This window comes from Camellia sinensis, chromosome 7, assembly GCF_055761805.1.
Source record: "Camellia sinensis isolate YWXY chromosome 7, ASM5576180v1, whole genome shotgun sequence".
In the NCBI taxonomy this organism is placed as follows: Eukaryota; Viridiplantae; Streptophyta; class Magnoliopsida; order Ericales; family Theaceae; genus Camellia; species Camellia sinensis.
Window position 1 is genome coordinate 68,497,684 of NC_138967.1, and position 20,077 is coordinate 68,517,760.

The window sequence follows — 20,077 nt, forward strand, 5'->3', positions numbered from 1 at the left end:
GTTCATCCACGAAGTTCCATCTTACTCTATTGTGGAAACTGGTCCGCACATTTGGCGCCGTCTGTGGAAATCGTTCTCTGATTGGTTTGTGACGAACTCCGATGATGGATATTGAAGGAACCTCGCAACCTGGGATGGGAGAGAAGACTCCAGGAACGGAGAGAACTAAAGACAAGGGTTTGGCCTTTCCTACCGAGAACGACAGCCTGATGGACCACGACAGTCCGACCCTTCATACAGCGGAGCAATGTCATGCCGCCGCCTATCAGTCTTCTCAACGGCTGTTTGTTGAGAAGGACCACTGTGATCGTGTCATCGACTCGATGAGTCTAGAGATTGAGGAGCTACGTGCTCAACTGAGGAAACAGATGGTACCTCAGGGTGAGCCAAGGAAGTCTAAAGGGGGACCGTCGCAGCAACGGAGACACACTCCTCTGCTACCCCCACGACATGAACGGTCTAACTACGATCTTGCTCGTGGTGAGCGTAGCCGGCCGATTCCTGTACGTAGTGAGGGAGCTAGTAGTAGGACAGAGAATCCCCGAGAAGACTCTCGCAAGAGACAAAAGTCCATCAGTCATTATTCAGCAATCTCTCCTCTTCCGCGTCGTTGTGACGAGCGACCGTGTGACTTGAGGACATGGTTGAACGACAACTAAGGGGGTGACTGACGGTCGAACAAAGTAGTAGAACGGCGATTAGAAAGGGAAAAGGAGCATCTAGATCAGTCCGTTCATCAGATAGAGCATCGTGTTCTGGACCAACTAGTCTCTTCCTCCCTTTGCCCTGAGATTGAAGCGGTGGAAGCTCCTCATAAGTATAGTCCACCGAAATTCATCCTCTACGATGGGAAGTCAAACCCCCTGACTCATATCAACCATTACTGCCAAATGATGTCACTTTGGAATCAGAACGATGCGTTCATGTGCAAGGTTTTTGCCTCTAGCCTTGGTGAGCACGGCCTCCGGTGGTATGACAAGCTTCCTCCTCAATCAATCTATGATTGAGCTCAGCTCTCCGAAGCCTTCCTCGCACAGTTTGTTTCTAATAGCCGAATCCCGAAGGGATTGGATACCTTATTCAATACTCGGAAGGATAAAAAAGAGTCTTTGCACGAATACACTCGGCGATATTGGGAGGCATATGGCGATTTGGAAGAAGATGTTTGTAGTGAGCCGTTGGCAGCTCTATACTTCAAACAAGGTCTCCCCCCTTCACATAAGCTTAGGCAGTAATTGACGAAACGACCTGCATCTGATTTGAAAGAGCTAAGGGCTCGAATAGAGGAGCGAGCTCGTGTGGAAGATGACATAACCTCTATACAAGTGTCAGTTGCAGATGAGGGAGTTAAGGCCTCTTGGAAACATGGGGCTGAACAGCCTAGGATAGAGGACCAAAGAAGGAGGTATGGCCAAAATAAGCAACTGACCATGCAAACCGAAGAAGAAAGGAGTAGATCCTACGAAGCCATAACAACTGTGTTCACAGAGCCGATCTACAGGCTCTTGGAAAAAATCAAGGGAGAACCCTACTTCGTTTGGCCTCCTAAGATGATGGGGGACCTTGCTCGGCGCAACCAGGAGTGGCGGTGCACCTACCATCATGAGAAAGGGCATAAGACACAGAACTGCAGAGACCTTAAGAGGCATCTCGAAGACTTGGTCACTGTCGGCCACCTCCAACAATGGATCGATGTGGAAAAGACAAGGGCAAAGCAGGGACAACCCCCAACCCCTCTACCAGAGGACCAAGCCCCAAGGCTAGTGATAAACGTTATCCATGAGATAACCGACCCCCGAAGGGAGAATGCGCTTCGTGGCGAGATTCAGAGAGCCACGCACTTGCAACAAGTCATGTCAGTAGGATCATTGCTCAAGAAGTCCAGAACAGAAGCAAAGCCCTCTCAGTTCGACATTGTATTCTCCGAGAAAGATCTGGAAGGGATCCAACATCCTCACACTGATGCCCTAATCGTCACCGTCGGTGTGGCAAACAAATTTGATGTGAAACGGGTCCTAATTGATCAAGGGAGCGTTGCTGACATTATGTATTATGACCTTTTCAAAAAGCTGGGTCTTGATGAGCAACACTTAATCCCTGCAGTCTTCCCTTTGGTCGGCTTCAATGGACAGACAAAGTGGCCGCTCAGCCGGATCACCTTGCCCGTCACAGCAAAGTCCAAAGTGGTCCCTGTCGACTTCTTGGTGATCAACATTTCATCTCCTTACAATGCAATACTTGGTCAACCTTGGATTCATACAATGGAGGCAGTGCCATCCACTTGCCACCAGGTAGTTCGTTTCCCAACAAAGAATGGGGTGGAGGAGATCAAGGGTGACCAAGTAGCGGCAAATCACTGCTTTATCACCGCCATGAAGTCTAAACAAGCATGCAAGGAAGTCCAGATGGTCAAATTGCCTGATCAGCCTGTACTGGAAGACGTCAGTAAAGTACCAACAGAGAAGATGGTGGAGGACCTCGAAACGATCTTGGTGGGCGGAGGAGATCTAGACAAGTTCTTTCTGCTCGGCACTTCACTTCTCGCTGGAGAGAAGGAGCAGTTGCTAACTCTCCTCCGCAAGAATTTAGAGGTATTTGCCTAGTCTGCTTACGAGACTCCTGGGTTGGACCGAGCCTTTGCATGTCACCAACTCAATGGCCAATCAGCAGCTCGGCCCATAGTCCAAAAGAGCATACAATCATCCGCAGAACAGACAGAAGCGGTCATCCAAGAGGTAAACAAGCTTTTGGTGCAGGGGTCATACAGGAGGTACAATATCTGAAATGGTTGTCTAACACTGTCGTGGTGAAGAAAAAGAACGGAAAATGGAGGGTGTGCGTCGACTTCACCAGCCTCAACAAAGCTTGTCATCCTACAGCCATTCAGGTCTGTCAAATCACAAAAACCATGCGAGCTTCACCCCAAGTTCCCAACTGCATGAATTACATCTCTTCTTCTATTCATGTTACTTGCTCAGTCTACACTGAAATTACATATAAAATCAAAAATTACGTATGTCACTTTAATATATATATATATATATATATATATAAGAGTATCTCACTGTAAAATAAATAAATAAATAATGTCAAACAAAAAAATAAAAAATTACGTATCTCACTGTAAAATAAAATAAAAAAAGGTATCTCACTATAAAATAAATAAATAAACAAAAAAATATAGTATCTCTGAATGAACATAGAACAAATCAAATCGGCTCCTCTCAGAATAAATTTGAAATAAATCATGTAAAAAGTCCCAAATCAAACTGTAAGAATAGATTTTTTGGGACTTGAAATACTGCCTTGGAAGTTCAAATTTTTACTCTAGAGAGGTAGCCAAGTTTAGATTATGGCTCAAGTTCAGATTTTTTACGTATCCAAACAACCAACCGCCTAAACAATCAATGCCTTCAAAGAAAATCCTTCATTCTGGTTTTTTTTCCTAATTTTTGGAATCAAAGCCCCAATATTTTAAGTTTGAAGGATGAACGAACTTGTGGTTTTTTTCCTTCAATCTGTTGGAGTATAGTGGGGCAGCGGCGGCGGCGGTGGCACGTCGGGGGTGGGAAGGGCTCCTCCTCTCAACCCTTTCTCTCTCTCTCTCTCTCTCTCACTCTCTCTCACTCTCATGCTTTATATTTGCAGGAATCCCTTCATTTTGGTGAGGTTTATTTTTAGCCGTTGGATCTCCTCACTCTAGGAGATCACTCTAGGTTTTACTCTAGAGGATCTTGACACCTCCCAAACGTCATACATTTACAATGTATTAAAGATGAGACAACACACAATGCAAATGGATGAGAAGTTAGTTTCAATTTACCTAAGTCTTATGCAATTTCTACAACAATCATAGCTATCCTCCACCAATAGCCCAAAATAGATATTTGTAAATAGATATACAATCTCTACGACAGATAAATTATCCAAATTCCGTAGGTGAGTGATAATACATATCCAACTCCACTATTTATATAAACATCCACCCAATTTCACATTTTCAATTCTAATTCCATTAATTTATACAAAATAAATATTGAGACATTTTAGGGCAAACTTCATTTCCTTTCAAAATCTAACTCAAGTACCAAAATCAACGATTCTATTATAACACAACCACATATACACTCTCATAACCATTTTAGATACCTCCATTTGTAAAGCCTTTTTTTAATTGTAACCCAAATCCCTAGGTTTGTTCAAATTTCTCTAAAATCACAATATTGTTTATGAAAAACAAATAATTAAGTTAAAAATCATAAAAGAGTATGGAAAATCCTTACCTCAAGCTTAGAAGACCAAAGGAAGAAATGGAGAGACTTTAAAGATGCCAAAACTCAACTCTATTCGGATCAAATGAGAGCCCTCGGAGTGCTTTATCTTTTTATCAAAGAGAGTGGGGTAGAGATCCTTAGATCTAAGTGTATTTATAGACAAAAGTTGGGTTTTAGAGAGAGAGAGAGAGAGAGAGAGAGCTGATCTAGGGTTTTGAGAGAAAAAGATATGTAAAAAGGTGTTTCTGCGAACTGAAATACACGCAACTTGCTCGAGCGCAAAAGTTGTCGCTCGAGCGGCTAGACACAATAGTTGTTCCGCTCAAGCGCAAGAAGCTCTGCTCGAGTGCAGAATGCATACTCCCAGAAGTTTTACAAACAGAAGAGCGTCGCTCGAGCGCAAAACACTACCTCCCCAGTATCTTTGCAGGCCTGCAAAAGTACTGGGAGCTCACAAAGCTCGCTCGAGTGTAAGAAGTTTCGCTCAAGCGAAGAAGCCAAATTCTAGACAACAACAGTTTGAACCAACTAGCAACCAACCTGTTCCAAACGAAGCCAAGACACTCCAATACTCAAAACTCAATGAGAAATAAAGGAAAACACAGTATGAATATCTAAATAAGACAAATGGAACTCGGATTCAAAACATCAATTGATCGGGTCTAAATTAGGAACGCTATATTACTGTTGGACAGGAATGAAAAGAGACATAGCAAGCCACGTCTCCAAATGCCTACATTGTCAGCAGGTTAAAACAAAACATGTAACGCCTTCAAAATAAACTCATAGATCATCCAACAATAGCATACTTAAACATAAGTCAATAAAGCATAAATATATTCCATCAGAGTAGTCTTTACAAAATGTATTACATGTTGACATCAAAAGTAAATGCCCTATGGGGTTACAACTTTCCAAGTCAACACTTGGTTACAAAAAGGGAGTACTAACTCTATACACAGAAAGCCCTTTGCTTGATATACATGTAATACAATCAAAAATACAAAACAGCCCAACAGTCTCAAACCTCCCAAGCTATGTCCTTGGAGGTGGCATGCTACTTGTACCTGAAAATGATGTCCCATATAGGGTGAGCCACAGCCCAATAGAAATATACTAAAAAGACTATTCTCCACCGATAGCCCAAAGCAATTATTTCTAAACAGAAAATAAATACACCAAATGGATAAAATATCAACATTTCAATTAGGTGAGTGATAAATGATCCAACTACACCCTTTAATCCCATACGTTCCCAATTTCAACATTCTCAATTCAACTTCTTATTTCTCAAAATTAATTTCACAAATTAATTCATCAATGTAATTAGGGCATTTCCCATAATTAACAAAACAACCCTAAGGTTCCATTTCTATCAATAACCCAACATTTATCTCATTTCTCCATGCTAAACATGCATATAGGCTTATATAAATAAAACCCCATCTTTTGTAAAATTACACAAAGACCCAAACTTTCTCAAAATTACCCAACAATCTCCAACATATCAAAATGCTAAAATTTAAAGACAAAGCTCATAAGGAGGAGTAGGATATCCCTACCTCGAAGTTAGAGCTAAAATGGAGGAGAAGACCAAAACCAAAGTGCTCCAAACTCCAAACTTTTCGGATTAAAACGAAGCCCTTGACGATCAACACGCTTTTTACAAAGGCCGAAGGATAGGAGAACACTCTAACTAGATCAAACCCTAGAGAGAAGGGAAATCCTAGAGAGAGAGGCTCTGAAAAGTGTCTTTAGAAAGTAAAAGAGAGAGAGTGAATGTAAAAAGTGATTCAAAAATGCCCAGTTGCCCACTGATATACGACACTCCCGCTTGAGCGGAGAATAGAACGCTCGAGCGTCAAGCACAAAAATCTGGACACGCTCGAGGGCAAGAAGGCCCGCTCGAGCTCCAAGACACAAGAATAAAATACATCCGCTCAAGCGCGAAAACCAGTCCACTTGAGCGTAGATTTTCCCCTCTCAGAACTTTCACAGACAAAGCACTACCCGCTTGAGCGCGACCCGCTCGAGCGTAGGAAACCCGCTTGAGCGTGAAAAACACACCTGCAGAAGTTTTGCAGGGACACGAGATACTGGGAGCGTGTAAATCCCACTCGAGCGCAAGAAGGCCCGCTCGAGCGGACAACCAAAAACCAAAACTACACTCAAGCACATAATGACCCGCTCAAGCGTAACACCAAAAACCTGGGCAACTACACTTGAGACCAAAACTTAACCTACCTGTTCGAAACATGCCCAACACATCCTAAAACTCAAATATATGGAATTAAAGGATGACAACAAGATAAACAACCACCAACTCCACGGAACCAAAGTCCGGAATACAACAATTACAGAAAGGGAAAACTGGAATCGCTATAACCTTCCACCCTTAAAGAATTTCGTCCTCGAAAAGTTCTTCAAAAACAAGATTTTCTCAATTCCCAACAATATTACTACATAATATTAAACAACCCGGCCCATTACCGGCCAATCTCATCTCTTTTCAAGAGGCAAATCACATTGTATATAACAACCTGCATTACCAACATGCATCCCTTTGAAATTTTACCAATTTTAACACATTCTCCACAATTCTATAACACTTGCAACATTAATATCATGCTTGCATTTCCACAATATATTTAACATACACAATGTTAAAAATAACTCCCATCAATCACAACATATACAATGTTTTACAACTTAAGACATATTCAATGTTTTTAAAGTTCACAATATTACAAAATTACTAATGCATGATTAAACATTAGCAAACAAATCCGGATATTTCTTGCGGACCTCCAACTCACGTTCCCAAGTGGCTTCCTCCACTCCGTGATATTTCCACAAAACCTTTACCAAGGGAATGGTCTTGCCTCGCAAGACTTGATCCCGCCTATCCAAGACCCGAACCGGTCTCTCCTCATACGAGGCATCCTCATCTACTTCTAAATCGGTCCAATCCAATACATGTGATGGATCCGGCTCATACTTCCGAAGCATACTCACATGAAACACGTCATGCACTCCGGACAACTGCGGCGGCAAACCAAACGATAAGCAACCTCCCCAATCCTCTCAAGGATCTCAAAGGGATCGATAAACCGAGGGGATAACTTCCCACTCTTCCCAAACCTCATCAAATCTCGCCTAGGTGATATTTTCAGAAAGACATGATCACCCGTCTCAAAAGCTAAAGGCCTCCTCCTACGGTCGGCATAACTCTTTTGACGACTCTGGGCTGTAACAAGCCTTCTACGAATAAGCTCGACCTTCTCCGTCGTTTCTCTCACTAGCTCCGGGCCCAACAAAGGTGTATCACCCACCTCGGCCCAACAAACTGGAGACCTATACGGTCGGCCATACAAGGCCTCAAACGGTGCCATACCGATACTAGATTGGAAACTGTTGTTGTAGGCAAACTCTACCAAGGGCAAGTGCCTCTCCCAAGACCCACTAAAGTCAAGAACACAACCCCGAAGCATATCCTCAAGGATCTGAATAATACGCTCGGACTGCCCGTCAGTCTGAGGATGATAAGTCGTGCTAAAGGTCAATCTAGTGCCCAAGGCACTCTGCAAGCTCTGCCACAATCTAGCAGTAAAACGAGGGTCTCTATCTAAGACGATCGTCACTGGGACCCCGTGCAACCTCACTATGTCCCGAATATACAAGTCGGCAAGATGATCTACCGAATCTCTCACGCGCATCGAAATGAAGTGCGCCGACTTAGTCAATCGGTCTACAACCACCCAAATAGCATCACTACCCCGCTGAGTCCTCGGAAAGCCTACAACGAAGTCCATAGTGACATACTCCCACTTCCACTCGGCAATGGACAAGGGTTGCAACAAACCCGCTAGCCTCTGATGTTTGGCCTTCACTTGTTGACAAGTAAGGCACTTAGACATGAAAACCGCCACATCCTTCTTCATACCCCGCTACCAAAATTGGCGACCCAAATCCCGATACATCTTAGTGCCTCCCGGATGCACCGCAAGGCGTGAGTGGTGAAACTCTCGGAGTACTACCTCTCGGCAAAACTCCGGCACAAACAAACGGTCTCGGTATCTCACACTCTGGTCGAGATACACCGTCAAACCCTTCTCAATTTTCCCACTGGAGATCTTCTCTCGGAAGGACTCTACCTCAAGGTCACCTCTCTGTGCCTCTAACACTCGAGTCACAAGTGTAGGCTACGCAACAACAAAAAATAAGGCCGCAACCTCAACGGATTCGCCCAAAAGCAAATCAAACTCGCCAAGTGCACCCAACATCTCCCACTCCCGGATGGCTATACAAGCTACATCACTAATGGATTTCCTGCTAAGGGCATCGACCACTACATTGGCCTTTCCCGGATGATAGTGCAACTCGAAGTCGTAATCCTCAATAAACTCCATCCACCTTCTCTGCCTCAAGTTCAAGTCTCTCTGTGTAAACAGATACTTCAAACTCTTATGATCCGAGAATACCTCAAACCTCTCCCTATAAAGGTAGTGCCTCCAGATTTTCAAGGCAAAGATCACAGCTGCTAGTTCTAAGTCATGTGTAGGGTAATTCTTCTCGTGTATTTTCAACTGACATGAGCCATAGGCCACCACTTTCCCCTCCTGCATTAACACACAACCCAAACCCTCTCGTGAGGAATCATAATAAACCGCATAACCCAACCCTCTCTCCGGAATAATCAAGACCGGAGCGGTGGTCAATCTAACTTTTAACTCTTGGAACGACTTTTCACAAGTCTCACTCCACACAAATTTGACTCCCTTCCGAGTCAATCTAGTCAATGGCGAAGCTAGCCTGAAGAAATCCTTCACAAACCGGCGGTAATACCCAGCTAACCCCAGAAAACTGCGGATCTCAAACACACTCTTAGGCTGTGCCCAATCTTGCACTGCCTCAATCTTGGATGTATCAACAGACACCCCTTTCCCGGAAACCACATAGCCTAAGAACTTGACTTCCCCCAGCCATAACTCACACTTCCTAAACTTGGCACACAGCCTATAGGCTCTAAGTAACTCAAGCACCACTCTCAAGTGTTCCTCGTGCTCCTCCTCTGAAGGTGAATAGATAAGAATGTCGTCCACAAAAACGACCAAAAAACGATCTAAGATTTCCCGGAAGATCCGGTTCATCAAGTCCATAAAGACTGCCGGTGCATTGGTGAGCCCAAACGGCATCACCAGAAACTCATAGTGGCCATACCGCGTACGGAATGCCGTCTTCGAAACATCCTCCTCCCTGACCCTCAACTGGTGGTAACCCGATCTCAAATCTATCTTAGAGAAACAACGGGACCCCTTCAACTGGTCAAACAGATCATCTATACGAGGCATAGGGTACTTATTCTTAACCATAGCCCGATTCAACTTCCGGTAATCTATACAAAGTCTTAAGGCACCATCTTTCTTTTTAGCAAAGAGGGCCGGTGCTCCCCACGGCGAAACACTAGGGCGAATGAAGCCCTTATCTCGCAATGCCTGGAGCTGAATCTTCAACTCACTCAACTCGGCTGGGGCAAAATGATAAGGTGCCATAGAAATCGGCGCCGTGCCGGGCACTAAATCAATAGAGAACTTGATCTCTCGATGAGGTGGTAAACTAACGAGATCCTTGGGAAAGACATCCGAGTACTCATAAACCACTTTCGGCAACACAGTCTGGGTCTCACCGCACTCACTACTCGAAAAGCTAGCAAGTAGACCATTAAGCTCACTCCGCCCTCGCGGATCATACACCTGTGGCAACACACTACCAACCTGATCCCCCAAGAAATGGAAACACTCCCCGCTCAAGGTACATACTGTAACCCTTTGGCAGTAGCAATCGATAACAGCCCGGTATGATGATAGCTAGTCCATACCCAAAATAACATCAAAACCCATCATGGGCATAACTACAAAAGGAAACAGAAGCCGGTGATCGGCGACTTCTATATCACAACCCCTACATCCTTGTTTCAAAATCAACTCACCCCCAATAGGTGACATTACACAAATAGGAGATGCTAACTGTGCCAACTCCAATCCCAAAACAAATGCAAATGCAGCAGATACAAAAGAATGAGATGCACCCGTATCCATCAATACACTAGCAACCGAGTTGCAAAACAAGAAGGTACCTCTCACAACTGATGAAGCAGGTACAAGATCCTACGCGGTAACAGCGTACACGCGCCCAGTAGGCCCCTGATCCACCTGCTCACCTCTCGGAGCATACGACTGCTGCACAGACTGGGACGACGAGGCTCCCGGATTGGCCCTCGAGGCCTGCACAGACTGAGCTGGCTGAAAACCCTGCGTCTGCCTAAAACTAGACGCGCCCGAAGTGGCACTCAACTGTGGGCAAAACCTCTTCAGGTGCCCAGGCTAACCACACTGATAACGAGACAAGGGCTGGGCCCTGCCCTGACTCTAGCCCTGCGGTCTAGCTGAAGATGAAGCAGCTCTCTGACCTCCTCCCCTCTGTGGGCAAACCAAAGCCTTGTGGCCCAGCTGACCATACTTGTAACAGGTGAAATCTCCTTGATTGCCTCTCCCCGAGCCTGCACTCGGCACTGGAAAGGTCGATCTAGCAACACCACCCTGAGACTGCTGAGGGTTAGTACCCCTCTGTCTCCTGCCATCCCCCTGACCATCTTGGCTCCTCTTGGAGCCTCTCTGTCCCTCCTCCTCCTGTATCATGATCTCCATATGGGCTGCAGCATCAACCAAGCGCCCATAGTCTCGGATCATAGACCCCCCAACTCTCATTTTGCGGCCGCGCCTCAACCTCCTCTCAAACTCGATACAGCGGCATTCCTTGGATGCCACAAGTTCAGGTGCGAACCTAGACAAGCTAGTAAAAGCAGCCTCATACTCGGCCACTGAACCCTCATTTTGAGGCCGCGCCTCAACCTCCTCTCAAACTCGATACAGCGGTGTTCCTCGGATGCCACAAGTTCAGGTGCGAACCTGGACAAACTAGTAAAAGCAGCCTCATACTCGGCCATTGAAGAACTCAACTGCAAAAGCTAGTAGAACTGGTCTCTCAGCTTCTCCCTGACTGCTGGAGATAAGTACTTCTCTTGAAAAGCCTCCACAAAAGCCTCCCACGTGCCAGCAATACGGCCCCTCATGTATTTCCACCACTGACCCGCGCCCCTTTTAAGCTGGAAGGATGCCAAGGTCACTTTTAACGCCCCGTCCTCGATGCCGAGCATCTCGAACGTCTTACTCAACTGCTTCAACCACTCGTCAGCCTTAAATGGCTCCTTTGGATCCCCAATAAACTTGTCCGGGTAAGACCGGAAGAACTCTCTCTTCAAGAAGGAAGGCCCTGCCTCAACAACCTGGGCCTGCACTGGAGCCTGAACTGGATTCTCAGCTCTGAGAATACCTATAGACTCCCTCAAAGCATCGGCTATCCCTTGGACTAAAGGGCCCATAGCCTTCTGACCTGCTGGCTCGGCCACATTGGCCTGGCCAACCCCCTCCTACTGTGCCGGAATATCATCCGATAAAGGCATCTCCTGCCTACCACATCTGCCACGTCTACCACCTCTTCCTCGTCCTGACATCCTAATAAATGTAGCGAAGAACATTAGCACATTCATAAGTGTGCCAAAACTAAACACTCGCGTCCTAATACATGGACAACTGTAATTCACTCCATGTAAGCACATAAACACATAAGCACTTACGAATTTTATTTCCGGATAATGATAGTCCCAAGGCGTTACTAGAGTTCCGGTTAGAAACAACATTGATCAAGTGCTTTTCCAACAAGACTCACAGAAACCCAAGGATCCAATCAACATCCTGGAAACTAAATCCCATACCCAAGTAGTCACATAAACATATTATCAAATAAACACATAATGTCACACATAAGTCTCTAACAAGCGAGACAAACACATTGTGATACTAATCACTTCCCACGTACCCAAGGTATTCGAACCCGGTACGCTCTGATACCAAGTTGTAGCGCCCTCAAAATAAACTCATAAATCATCTAACAATAGCATGCTTAAACATAAGTGAATAAAGCATAAATATATTCCATCAGAATACTCTTTACAAAATGTATTACATGTTGACATCAAAAATAAATGCCCTATGGGCTTACAACTTTCCAAGTCAACACTTGGTTACAAAAAGGGAGTACTAACTCTATACACAGAAAGCCCTTGGCTTGATATACATGTAATACAATCAAAAATACAAAACAGCCCAACAGTCTCAAGCCTCCCAAGCTGTATCCTTGGAGGTAGCATGCTATCTGTACCTGAAAATGATGTCCCATATAGTGTGAGCCACAGCCCAGTAGAAATATACTAAACCAACTATAAACAATGACTAAAATAACAGCATTCGATAGATGGTCCACACTTATATTTCCACTTATAACACGTTACCGTTTCATGACATTTAAGTCTATGTTACATTTCATTTCCCATTTCTTTCTCAACTTTGAGTTTGAGAACAAGGCTTAGAACCTAGCCAAATAACTTAATGAGATTAAGACTCATCTTTAAAACACTTTCGAAATTCATGTTGGATACACATTTTGGTGTTATATCAATAACACATAGAAACACTTCTATACTTCACAATTGATAACGATATACATTTTAGTGCTATATCAAATCAATTCAAACACTTCCATAATCCACACTTGATACACATTGTAGTGCTGTATCAATGTCACACAAAATCCGGTTTAGAGGTCCATCCCCTATCTTCCCCTAAACTGTGGAGTACATCCCCTATCTCCTCCCACACAGAATGTATATAAACATAGATCATATACATAATCAATCAATACATAAAGTTAATGTATTATTCCAACCGCTATACTCGATAGCATACTCAATCGATTAGTTTTAGTTTGCCTAATCATCATGTATTGTCAACAACAATCAAGACTATTCTCCACCGATAGCCCAAAGCAATTATTTCTAAACAGAAAATAAATACACCAAATGGATAAAATATCAACATTTCAATTAGGTGAGTGATAAATGATCCAACTACACCCTTTAATCCCATACGTTCCCAATTTCAACATTCTCAATTCAACTTCTCATTTCTCAAAATTAATTTCACAAATTAATTCATCAATGTAATTAGGGCATTTCCCATAATTAACAAAACAACCCTAAGGTTCCATTTCTATCAATAACCCAACATTTATCTCATTTCTCCATGCTAAACATGCATATAGGCTTATATAAATAAAACCCCATCTTTTGTAAAATTACACAAAGACCCAAACTTTCTCAAAATTACCCAACAATCCCCAACATATCAAAATGCTAAAATTTAAAGACAAAGCTCATAAGGAGGAGGAGGATATCCCTACCTCGAAGTTAGAGCTAAAATGGAGGAGAAGACCAAAACCAAAGTGCTCCAAACTCCAAACTCCAAACTCCAAACTTTTTGGATCAAAACGAAGCCCTCTACGATCAACATGCTTTTTACAAAGGCCGAAGGATAGGAGAACACTCTAACTAGATCAAACCCTAGAGAGAGAGGCTCTGAAAAGTGTCTTTAGAAAGTAAAAGAGAGAGAGTGAATGTAAAAAGTGATTCAAAAATGCCCAGTTGCCCACTGATATACGACACTCCCGCTTGAGCGGAGAATAGAACGCTCGAGCGTCAAGCACAAAAATCTGGACACACTCGAGCGCGAGAAGGCCCGCTCAAGCTCTAAGACACAAGAATAAAATACATCCGCTCGAGCGCGAAAACCAGTCCGCTCGAGCGTAGATTTCCCCCTCCCAGACCTTTCACAGACAAAGCACTACCCGCTCGAACGCCAACATGCCCGCTCGAGCGCGACCCGCTCGAGCATAGGAAACCCGCTCGAACGTGAAAAACACACCTGTAGAAGTTTTGCAGGGACACGAGATACTGGGAGCGTGTAAATCCCGCTCGAGCGGACAACCAAAAACCAAAACTACGCTCGAGCGCATAATGACCCGCTCGAGCGTAACACTAAAAACCTGGGCAACTACACTTGAGACCAAAACTCAACCTACCTGTTCGAAACACGCCCAACGCATCCTAAAACTCAAATATATGGAATTAAAGGATGACAACAAGATAAACAACCACCAACTCCGCGAAACCAAGGTCCGAAATACAACAATTACAGAAAGGGAAAACCGGAATCGCTATAGAACATCAAAGACCTACAGGAATGCTGCAACCACTCCTTATTCCTGGTTGGAAATTGGAGCACATTACTATGGATTTCGTGGTCGAGCTACCACAGTCGGTCTCGAAGAATAATGTAATATGGGTTATAGTAGACTGATTGACGAAGTCGAAGCATTTTCTGTCAATCAAAATCACGTACTCCCTTAATAAGTTTGCCACTTTATACATCAAGGAAATCATTCGATTGCATGTTACCCCAGTTTTAATAGTGTTTGACCGAGATCCCCGCTTCGTATCTCACTTCTGGAACAAATTGCAAGAAGCCTTGGGAATAACTCTGAAGTTTAACACTGCCTATTACCCGCAAATTGATGGGCAATCCAAAAAAACAATCCAGAATTTAGAAGACATGTTACACGTGTACATGTTGGACCTCAAAGGTAATTGGGACAAGCACCTATCTTGAGTGGAATTCGCCTATAACAACAACTACCAAACAAGCATTGGAATGGCACCGTACGAAGCACTATATGGAAGGAGATGTTGAACACCTCTGTGTTGGACGGAAGTCGGAGATAGGAAACTGTTAGGCCCCGAGATCGTGCAAATAACAAGTGATAAAATTAACTCATCCAACAGCGAATTCCCACTATTCAGAGCTTCTAGAAAAGCTATGCAGATACACGAAGACGAGACTTAGAATTTCAAATAGGAGATCATGTGTTCCTAAAGATCTCACCAACAAGAGAGGTTATTCGATTTGGAAAGTGAGGAAAGTTGAACCCATGTTACTTCGGGCCATTCGAGATATTAGAAAGGATTGGTCATGTGGTATATCACTTTGCACTGCCACCTGAACTGTCCAATGTCCACAATGTGTTTCACGTTTCAATGCTTCGACGATATCTTCGAGATCTAAAGCATGTTGTCGATCATGAGAACCTGGAAGTTCAAGAAGATCTCTCTTATAAAGAATCACTAGTATAGATTCTCGATCGTCGTAATCAAGTTCTCCGAAACAAGATTATAACTATGGTAAAAGTCTTATGGCGGAAGTTCAAGAAGATCTCTCTTATGAAGAACAACCAGTACAGATTCTTGATCGTCATGATCAAGTTCTTCGAAACAAGATTATACCTTTGGTAAAAGTCTTATGGCGGAATCATCGTGTTGAATAAGTTATATGGGAAACGGAGAATCAAATACCGGCAAAATACACACACCTCTTTGAAAATCAAGATACGACAAGTTTGGGGACAAACTTATATTTAGAAGGAAGAAATGTGACACCCCAAATGTTCAATTAATTTCACACCACTTTAATATTAAATTTTAGAAGCATGTGACTTAAAGAATTAGATGTTATTAAATTTTTAATACTTTTGGAGTATTAAAAAGTATATTTTTCGAAATTTTTCTAAATAATTATTCACATTATTTTCAATATAATAGTTTGTATATCTTTATACTTATTTCAAAAAATAATTTTAACTTTATATTATTATTTGATATTATTTTTTGAGTATTATGATATTTTTATTATTTTTTTTCTATATTTTTCCTAAATCAAAATACACTAAAATATTGTTTGGTTTGTGTTTGTATAGTAGTTTTTGAGATAAAAAGTACGAAAACTTGTTTGATTTGTCTTTTTTCAGAAATAGTTTTGGAAAATTGTTTTGGGAAGAGAGTTTTAAAAAAGTGATTGATTTGATGTATATGAGAGGGAGATTGATTTTGGAAAGAAGCAAACCAAACAAAATTTTGAGATTTTTTTTGAAATTTTTTTTTTGGTTTGATTACTCTTGAAAATTTGTTTGTAAAGAATTTTTTCTAAATTTTTTTCTCCAAAACAAACCAAACAATCTGTATGAAAAAAAGAAAAAAAAAAAAAGAAAAAAGAAAAAGTGCCCGCCAAGTTGTCTTGTTGTCCATGCGTCTTGCTACCCGCGCCTTGTTCACTGGATATATAGATGCAAATCTCATCATCATTTCTCCAAAACTCTCTTAGTCTCTCTCTGCCCTCTAAGTTGTGTTTATATAAAATTTTGAGTTTAGTTTGGAGTTTTAGTGGGTCGCGATAAACAAAAAGTAAAAAGTTATAATTAATATTAAGATGAGTTGTATTATAACTTGAGTCATCATAATATATTTTACATATGTTTTGAATTATCATAATTTATTTTATACAATCTATGTTTTATAAATTATATTAATATTTCGATTACGTTAATTATTTTCTGAATTCTATTTGCTTAAATTGAAATCCATGAATATATTTGTTTAAATTTTAAAAATTATTTGACACCATTGTTATGATTATTTACTTATATGATTTCTATATTCTGCTTCGGTTATTTACATTTAGTTATATATTTCAATTACCAAACTAATCTCTATTTAGCCAAATAATTATCTATGGTAATTTTTGTACCTTCATGCTCATTGTATAATTTTTTTCACTCTGCCATGTGTTTATAACTGTTATCCCCTTTCAGGTGATGATATTTAGCGGGATCGAGATTGGGAATAACTCGCAGTATTTTTTATTTATTTATCATTTTTATTAATTAATTAATTATGATAATTATAATTAATTAATTATAATTTTTAAAATTTAAACTATATTGAATTAAAACATGCACAAAACTATAATATTAAATGGGATAGGAGTATAAAATTCACTTTATATGAGTAAAACAACTCATTTTTTTTTCTTCTTATTTTTCCAATGTGTGATTATCAAATAAAAGTTAGCTAATAGAGATTTTTTTAATTGTTTAAAATTAAAAAAATCAAGAAAATTAATATGAGATATTGAAACACTCATAAGACTCCTCATTAAATAGGATGGAAGTATAAGATTTTCTTTATATGAATAAAACAATTTATTTTTTCCTTCTTTTTCCAATGTGAGATTATCAAATAAAAGTATAAAATCGCTAAAATCGCGGTTCAACCAACGAATCAATCAAATCAAAAATGATTTAGCCTAATCGGCTAGGTCATAATTAATTAATTAAAACTTTTAAAATTTAAACTATATTGAATTGAAACATGCACAATACTATGATATTAAATGGGATAGGAGTATAAGATTCACTTTATATGAATCAAACAACTCTTTTTTTTTTCTTTTTATTTTCCTGATGTGGGATTATCAAATAAAAGCTAGCCAATAGAGATTTTCTTAATTGTTTAAAATTTAGAAAATCAATGCTCCTCACTAAATGGGATAGAAGTATAAGATTTACTTTATATGAGTAAAATAATTCATTTTTTTCCTTCTTTTTCTGATGTGGTATTATCAAATGGAGATTATTATCAAATAAAAGCTAGTTAATGGAGACTTTCTTAATTGTTTAAAATTAAGAAAATCAAGGTTCCTCACTAAATGGGATGGGAGTATAAGATTTACTTTATATGAGTAAAACAATTCTTTTTTTCCTTTCTTTTCCAGATATGAGATTATCAAATAAAAGTTAGACAATAGAGATTTTTTTAATTGTTTAAAATTAACAAAATCAAGAAAATTAGAATGAGAATTTAGAGCTCCTAGAAGGCTTCTCACTAAAAAGTCCATTTTCCTTATGTAATAGATAGATATATGTTAAATATTCCAAAAACAAAAACAAAAACAAAAACAAAACACAAAACACAAAAAAAAAATCAAAATTTCTACACAATAGTCATATGGCGTGTAAGTCTCATATAGTATTAGTTTTATTCATATGATTATTGTGTAAAATATTTGATAAATTTGTTTAGACTTCTAAGAAGTTGTTTGAGAAGTAAGTTTTTAATAATTTTTTGATTCTTTCATTACAATATGAGGTGAAAATATTAATTAAAACTTTAGTAATTAATTATTTTAAAATTATCATTTTTATTAATTAGTTAATTATAATTATCTCATAATTAATTAATTAAACTTTTAAAATTTAAACTATATTGAATTGAAACATGTACAACACTACAATATTAAATGGGATGGGAGTATAAGATTCACTTTATATGTGTAAAACAACTCATTTTTTTTCTTTTTTTTTTTTTCCATTGTGGGATTATCAAATAAAAGCTAGCTAATAGAGATTTTCTTAATTATTAAAAATTAAGAAAATTAATATTAGATACTGAAACTCTCACAATGTTCCTCACTAAATGGATGAGAGTATAAAATTTACTTTATATGAGTAAAACAATTCATTTTTTCCTTATTTTCCCGATGAGGGATTATCAAATAAAAGTTAGACAATGAAGATTTTCTTAATTGTTTAAATTAAGAAAATCAAAAAAGTTAGAATGAGTATTTGGAGCACTATAGACACCCCATTTTTTGACCGCCCGAAAGACTTGGGTGTTTTATTCCAAGCACCCGATGATGAAAGTTACACTATGCAATCTTTTGAGTTCTCAGCGAAGAAATTTGGATTCAAGCTCTAATCTCAAACCTTACACCCCATTTTGGCCAAACTATTTTAGACGTTAAAACCCTCTTTTTCAAAATATTTTTTCAAATGTTTCTACGATATTTCGAGGCTCGCATCTCGTTTCAAATATTGCATTTTTCGATAAATCGAGCAAGGACAAAGTGAAAATAAATGAAAGAGAGGTGAACTTTTTGAAAAAATATTTAAAACATCTTATTTATAGGTTTGGATTTGAAGAAAATATGAGGGGAGGGAAGAAAACTAGTTGGGGAAGAAGTTGGGCATCAAACCGTTAAGATAGAGATGAGTAGCCTTCACTAAATTAGGCATATCTCTCTAACTACTTAGAATTTAGATGTTAGGCCACCACCATTGGAAAGTAGACTTCTGGGGCATTAATTTAGACTCAAGAATCACCTAAAATCGAGTCTGGATAAGGGAGATATGCCCATTTGAAGTCAGGCTTGAATGCAGATTTTTCGATCCGACCGGGTCCATTTTAGGCCTAGCCAGGTCTCAATGAAAACTTTTCCAGACTTGCTTTTTAGGCCCAGTCGTGGGTTTTGGGGTCCGGTCGGGGCTCAGTGGTGAGAAATAGGATAGCTGGTGGGAATTCGTCAGTTATTGTTTTTTGAAGATATTTTTGACCATTTTGGCTCAAATTCTATAAATAGAGCCTCTTCCTTCAGAATTCAAGGTTAGTAAAAATTTCCAAAAGCTTTGAAGAGCTAAGTAGACCTCCTTCCATCTTCCTTCCTCCTTTGACCCTCAAACCTTCTTTAGCTATACATACACAATACATACACCATTAGAGCTTGTTCTTGAAGCTTTTGTTGAAGTTTCAAACCTTATTTCATAAAACTTGAGGGTGTTGAAATCAAGTTTGTTTAACTACAAGCATCCTCTCCTTCAAGAGGTATAACTTCTGCATCTTCTTCCTTGTTTCTCTTTTACTCTTTTCCTCTCTTTTACATGCTTTGTACATTGTTTTGGAGCTGTTTTGTGGGCTGAAATTTATGATTTAAGAGCTACCAGAGGTAGAGGGGTTAACCATCCTTCCTTGAACCTTATTCCAAGCTTATATCCTTGTGTTTCCCACTTATTTCTCTAATTTTAGCCACTATTTTGGGGCTGTTTTTGGACTATTTTCAGAGGCTAAAATATGTTTAGAAGTCCCAAAAGTTGAGGGGTTAGCCACCCCTCCTTAGCTTTGCTTA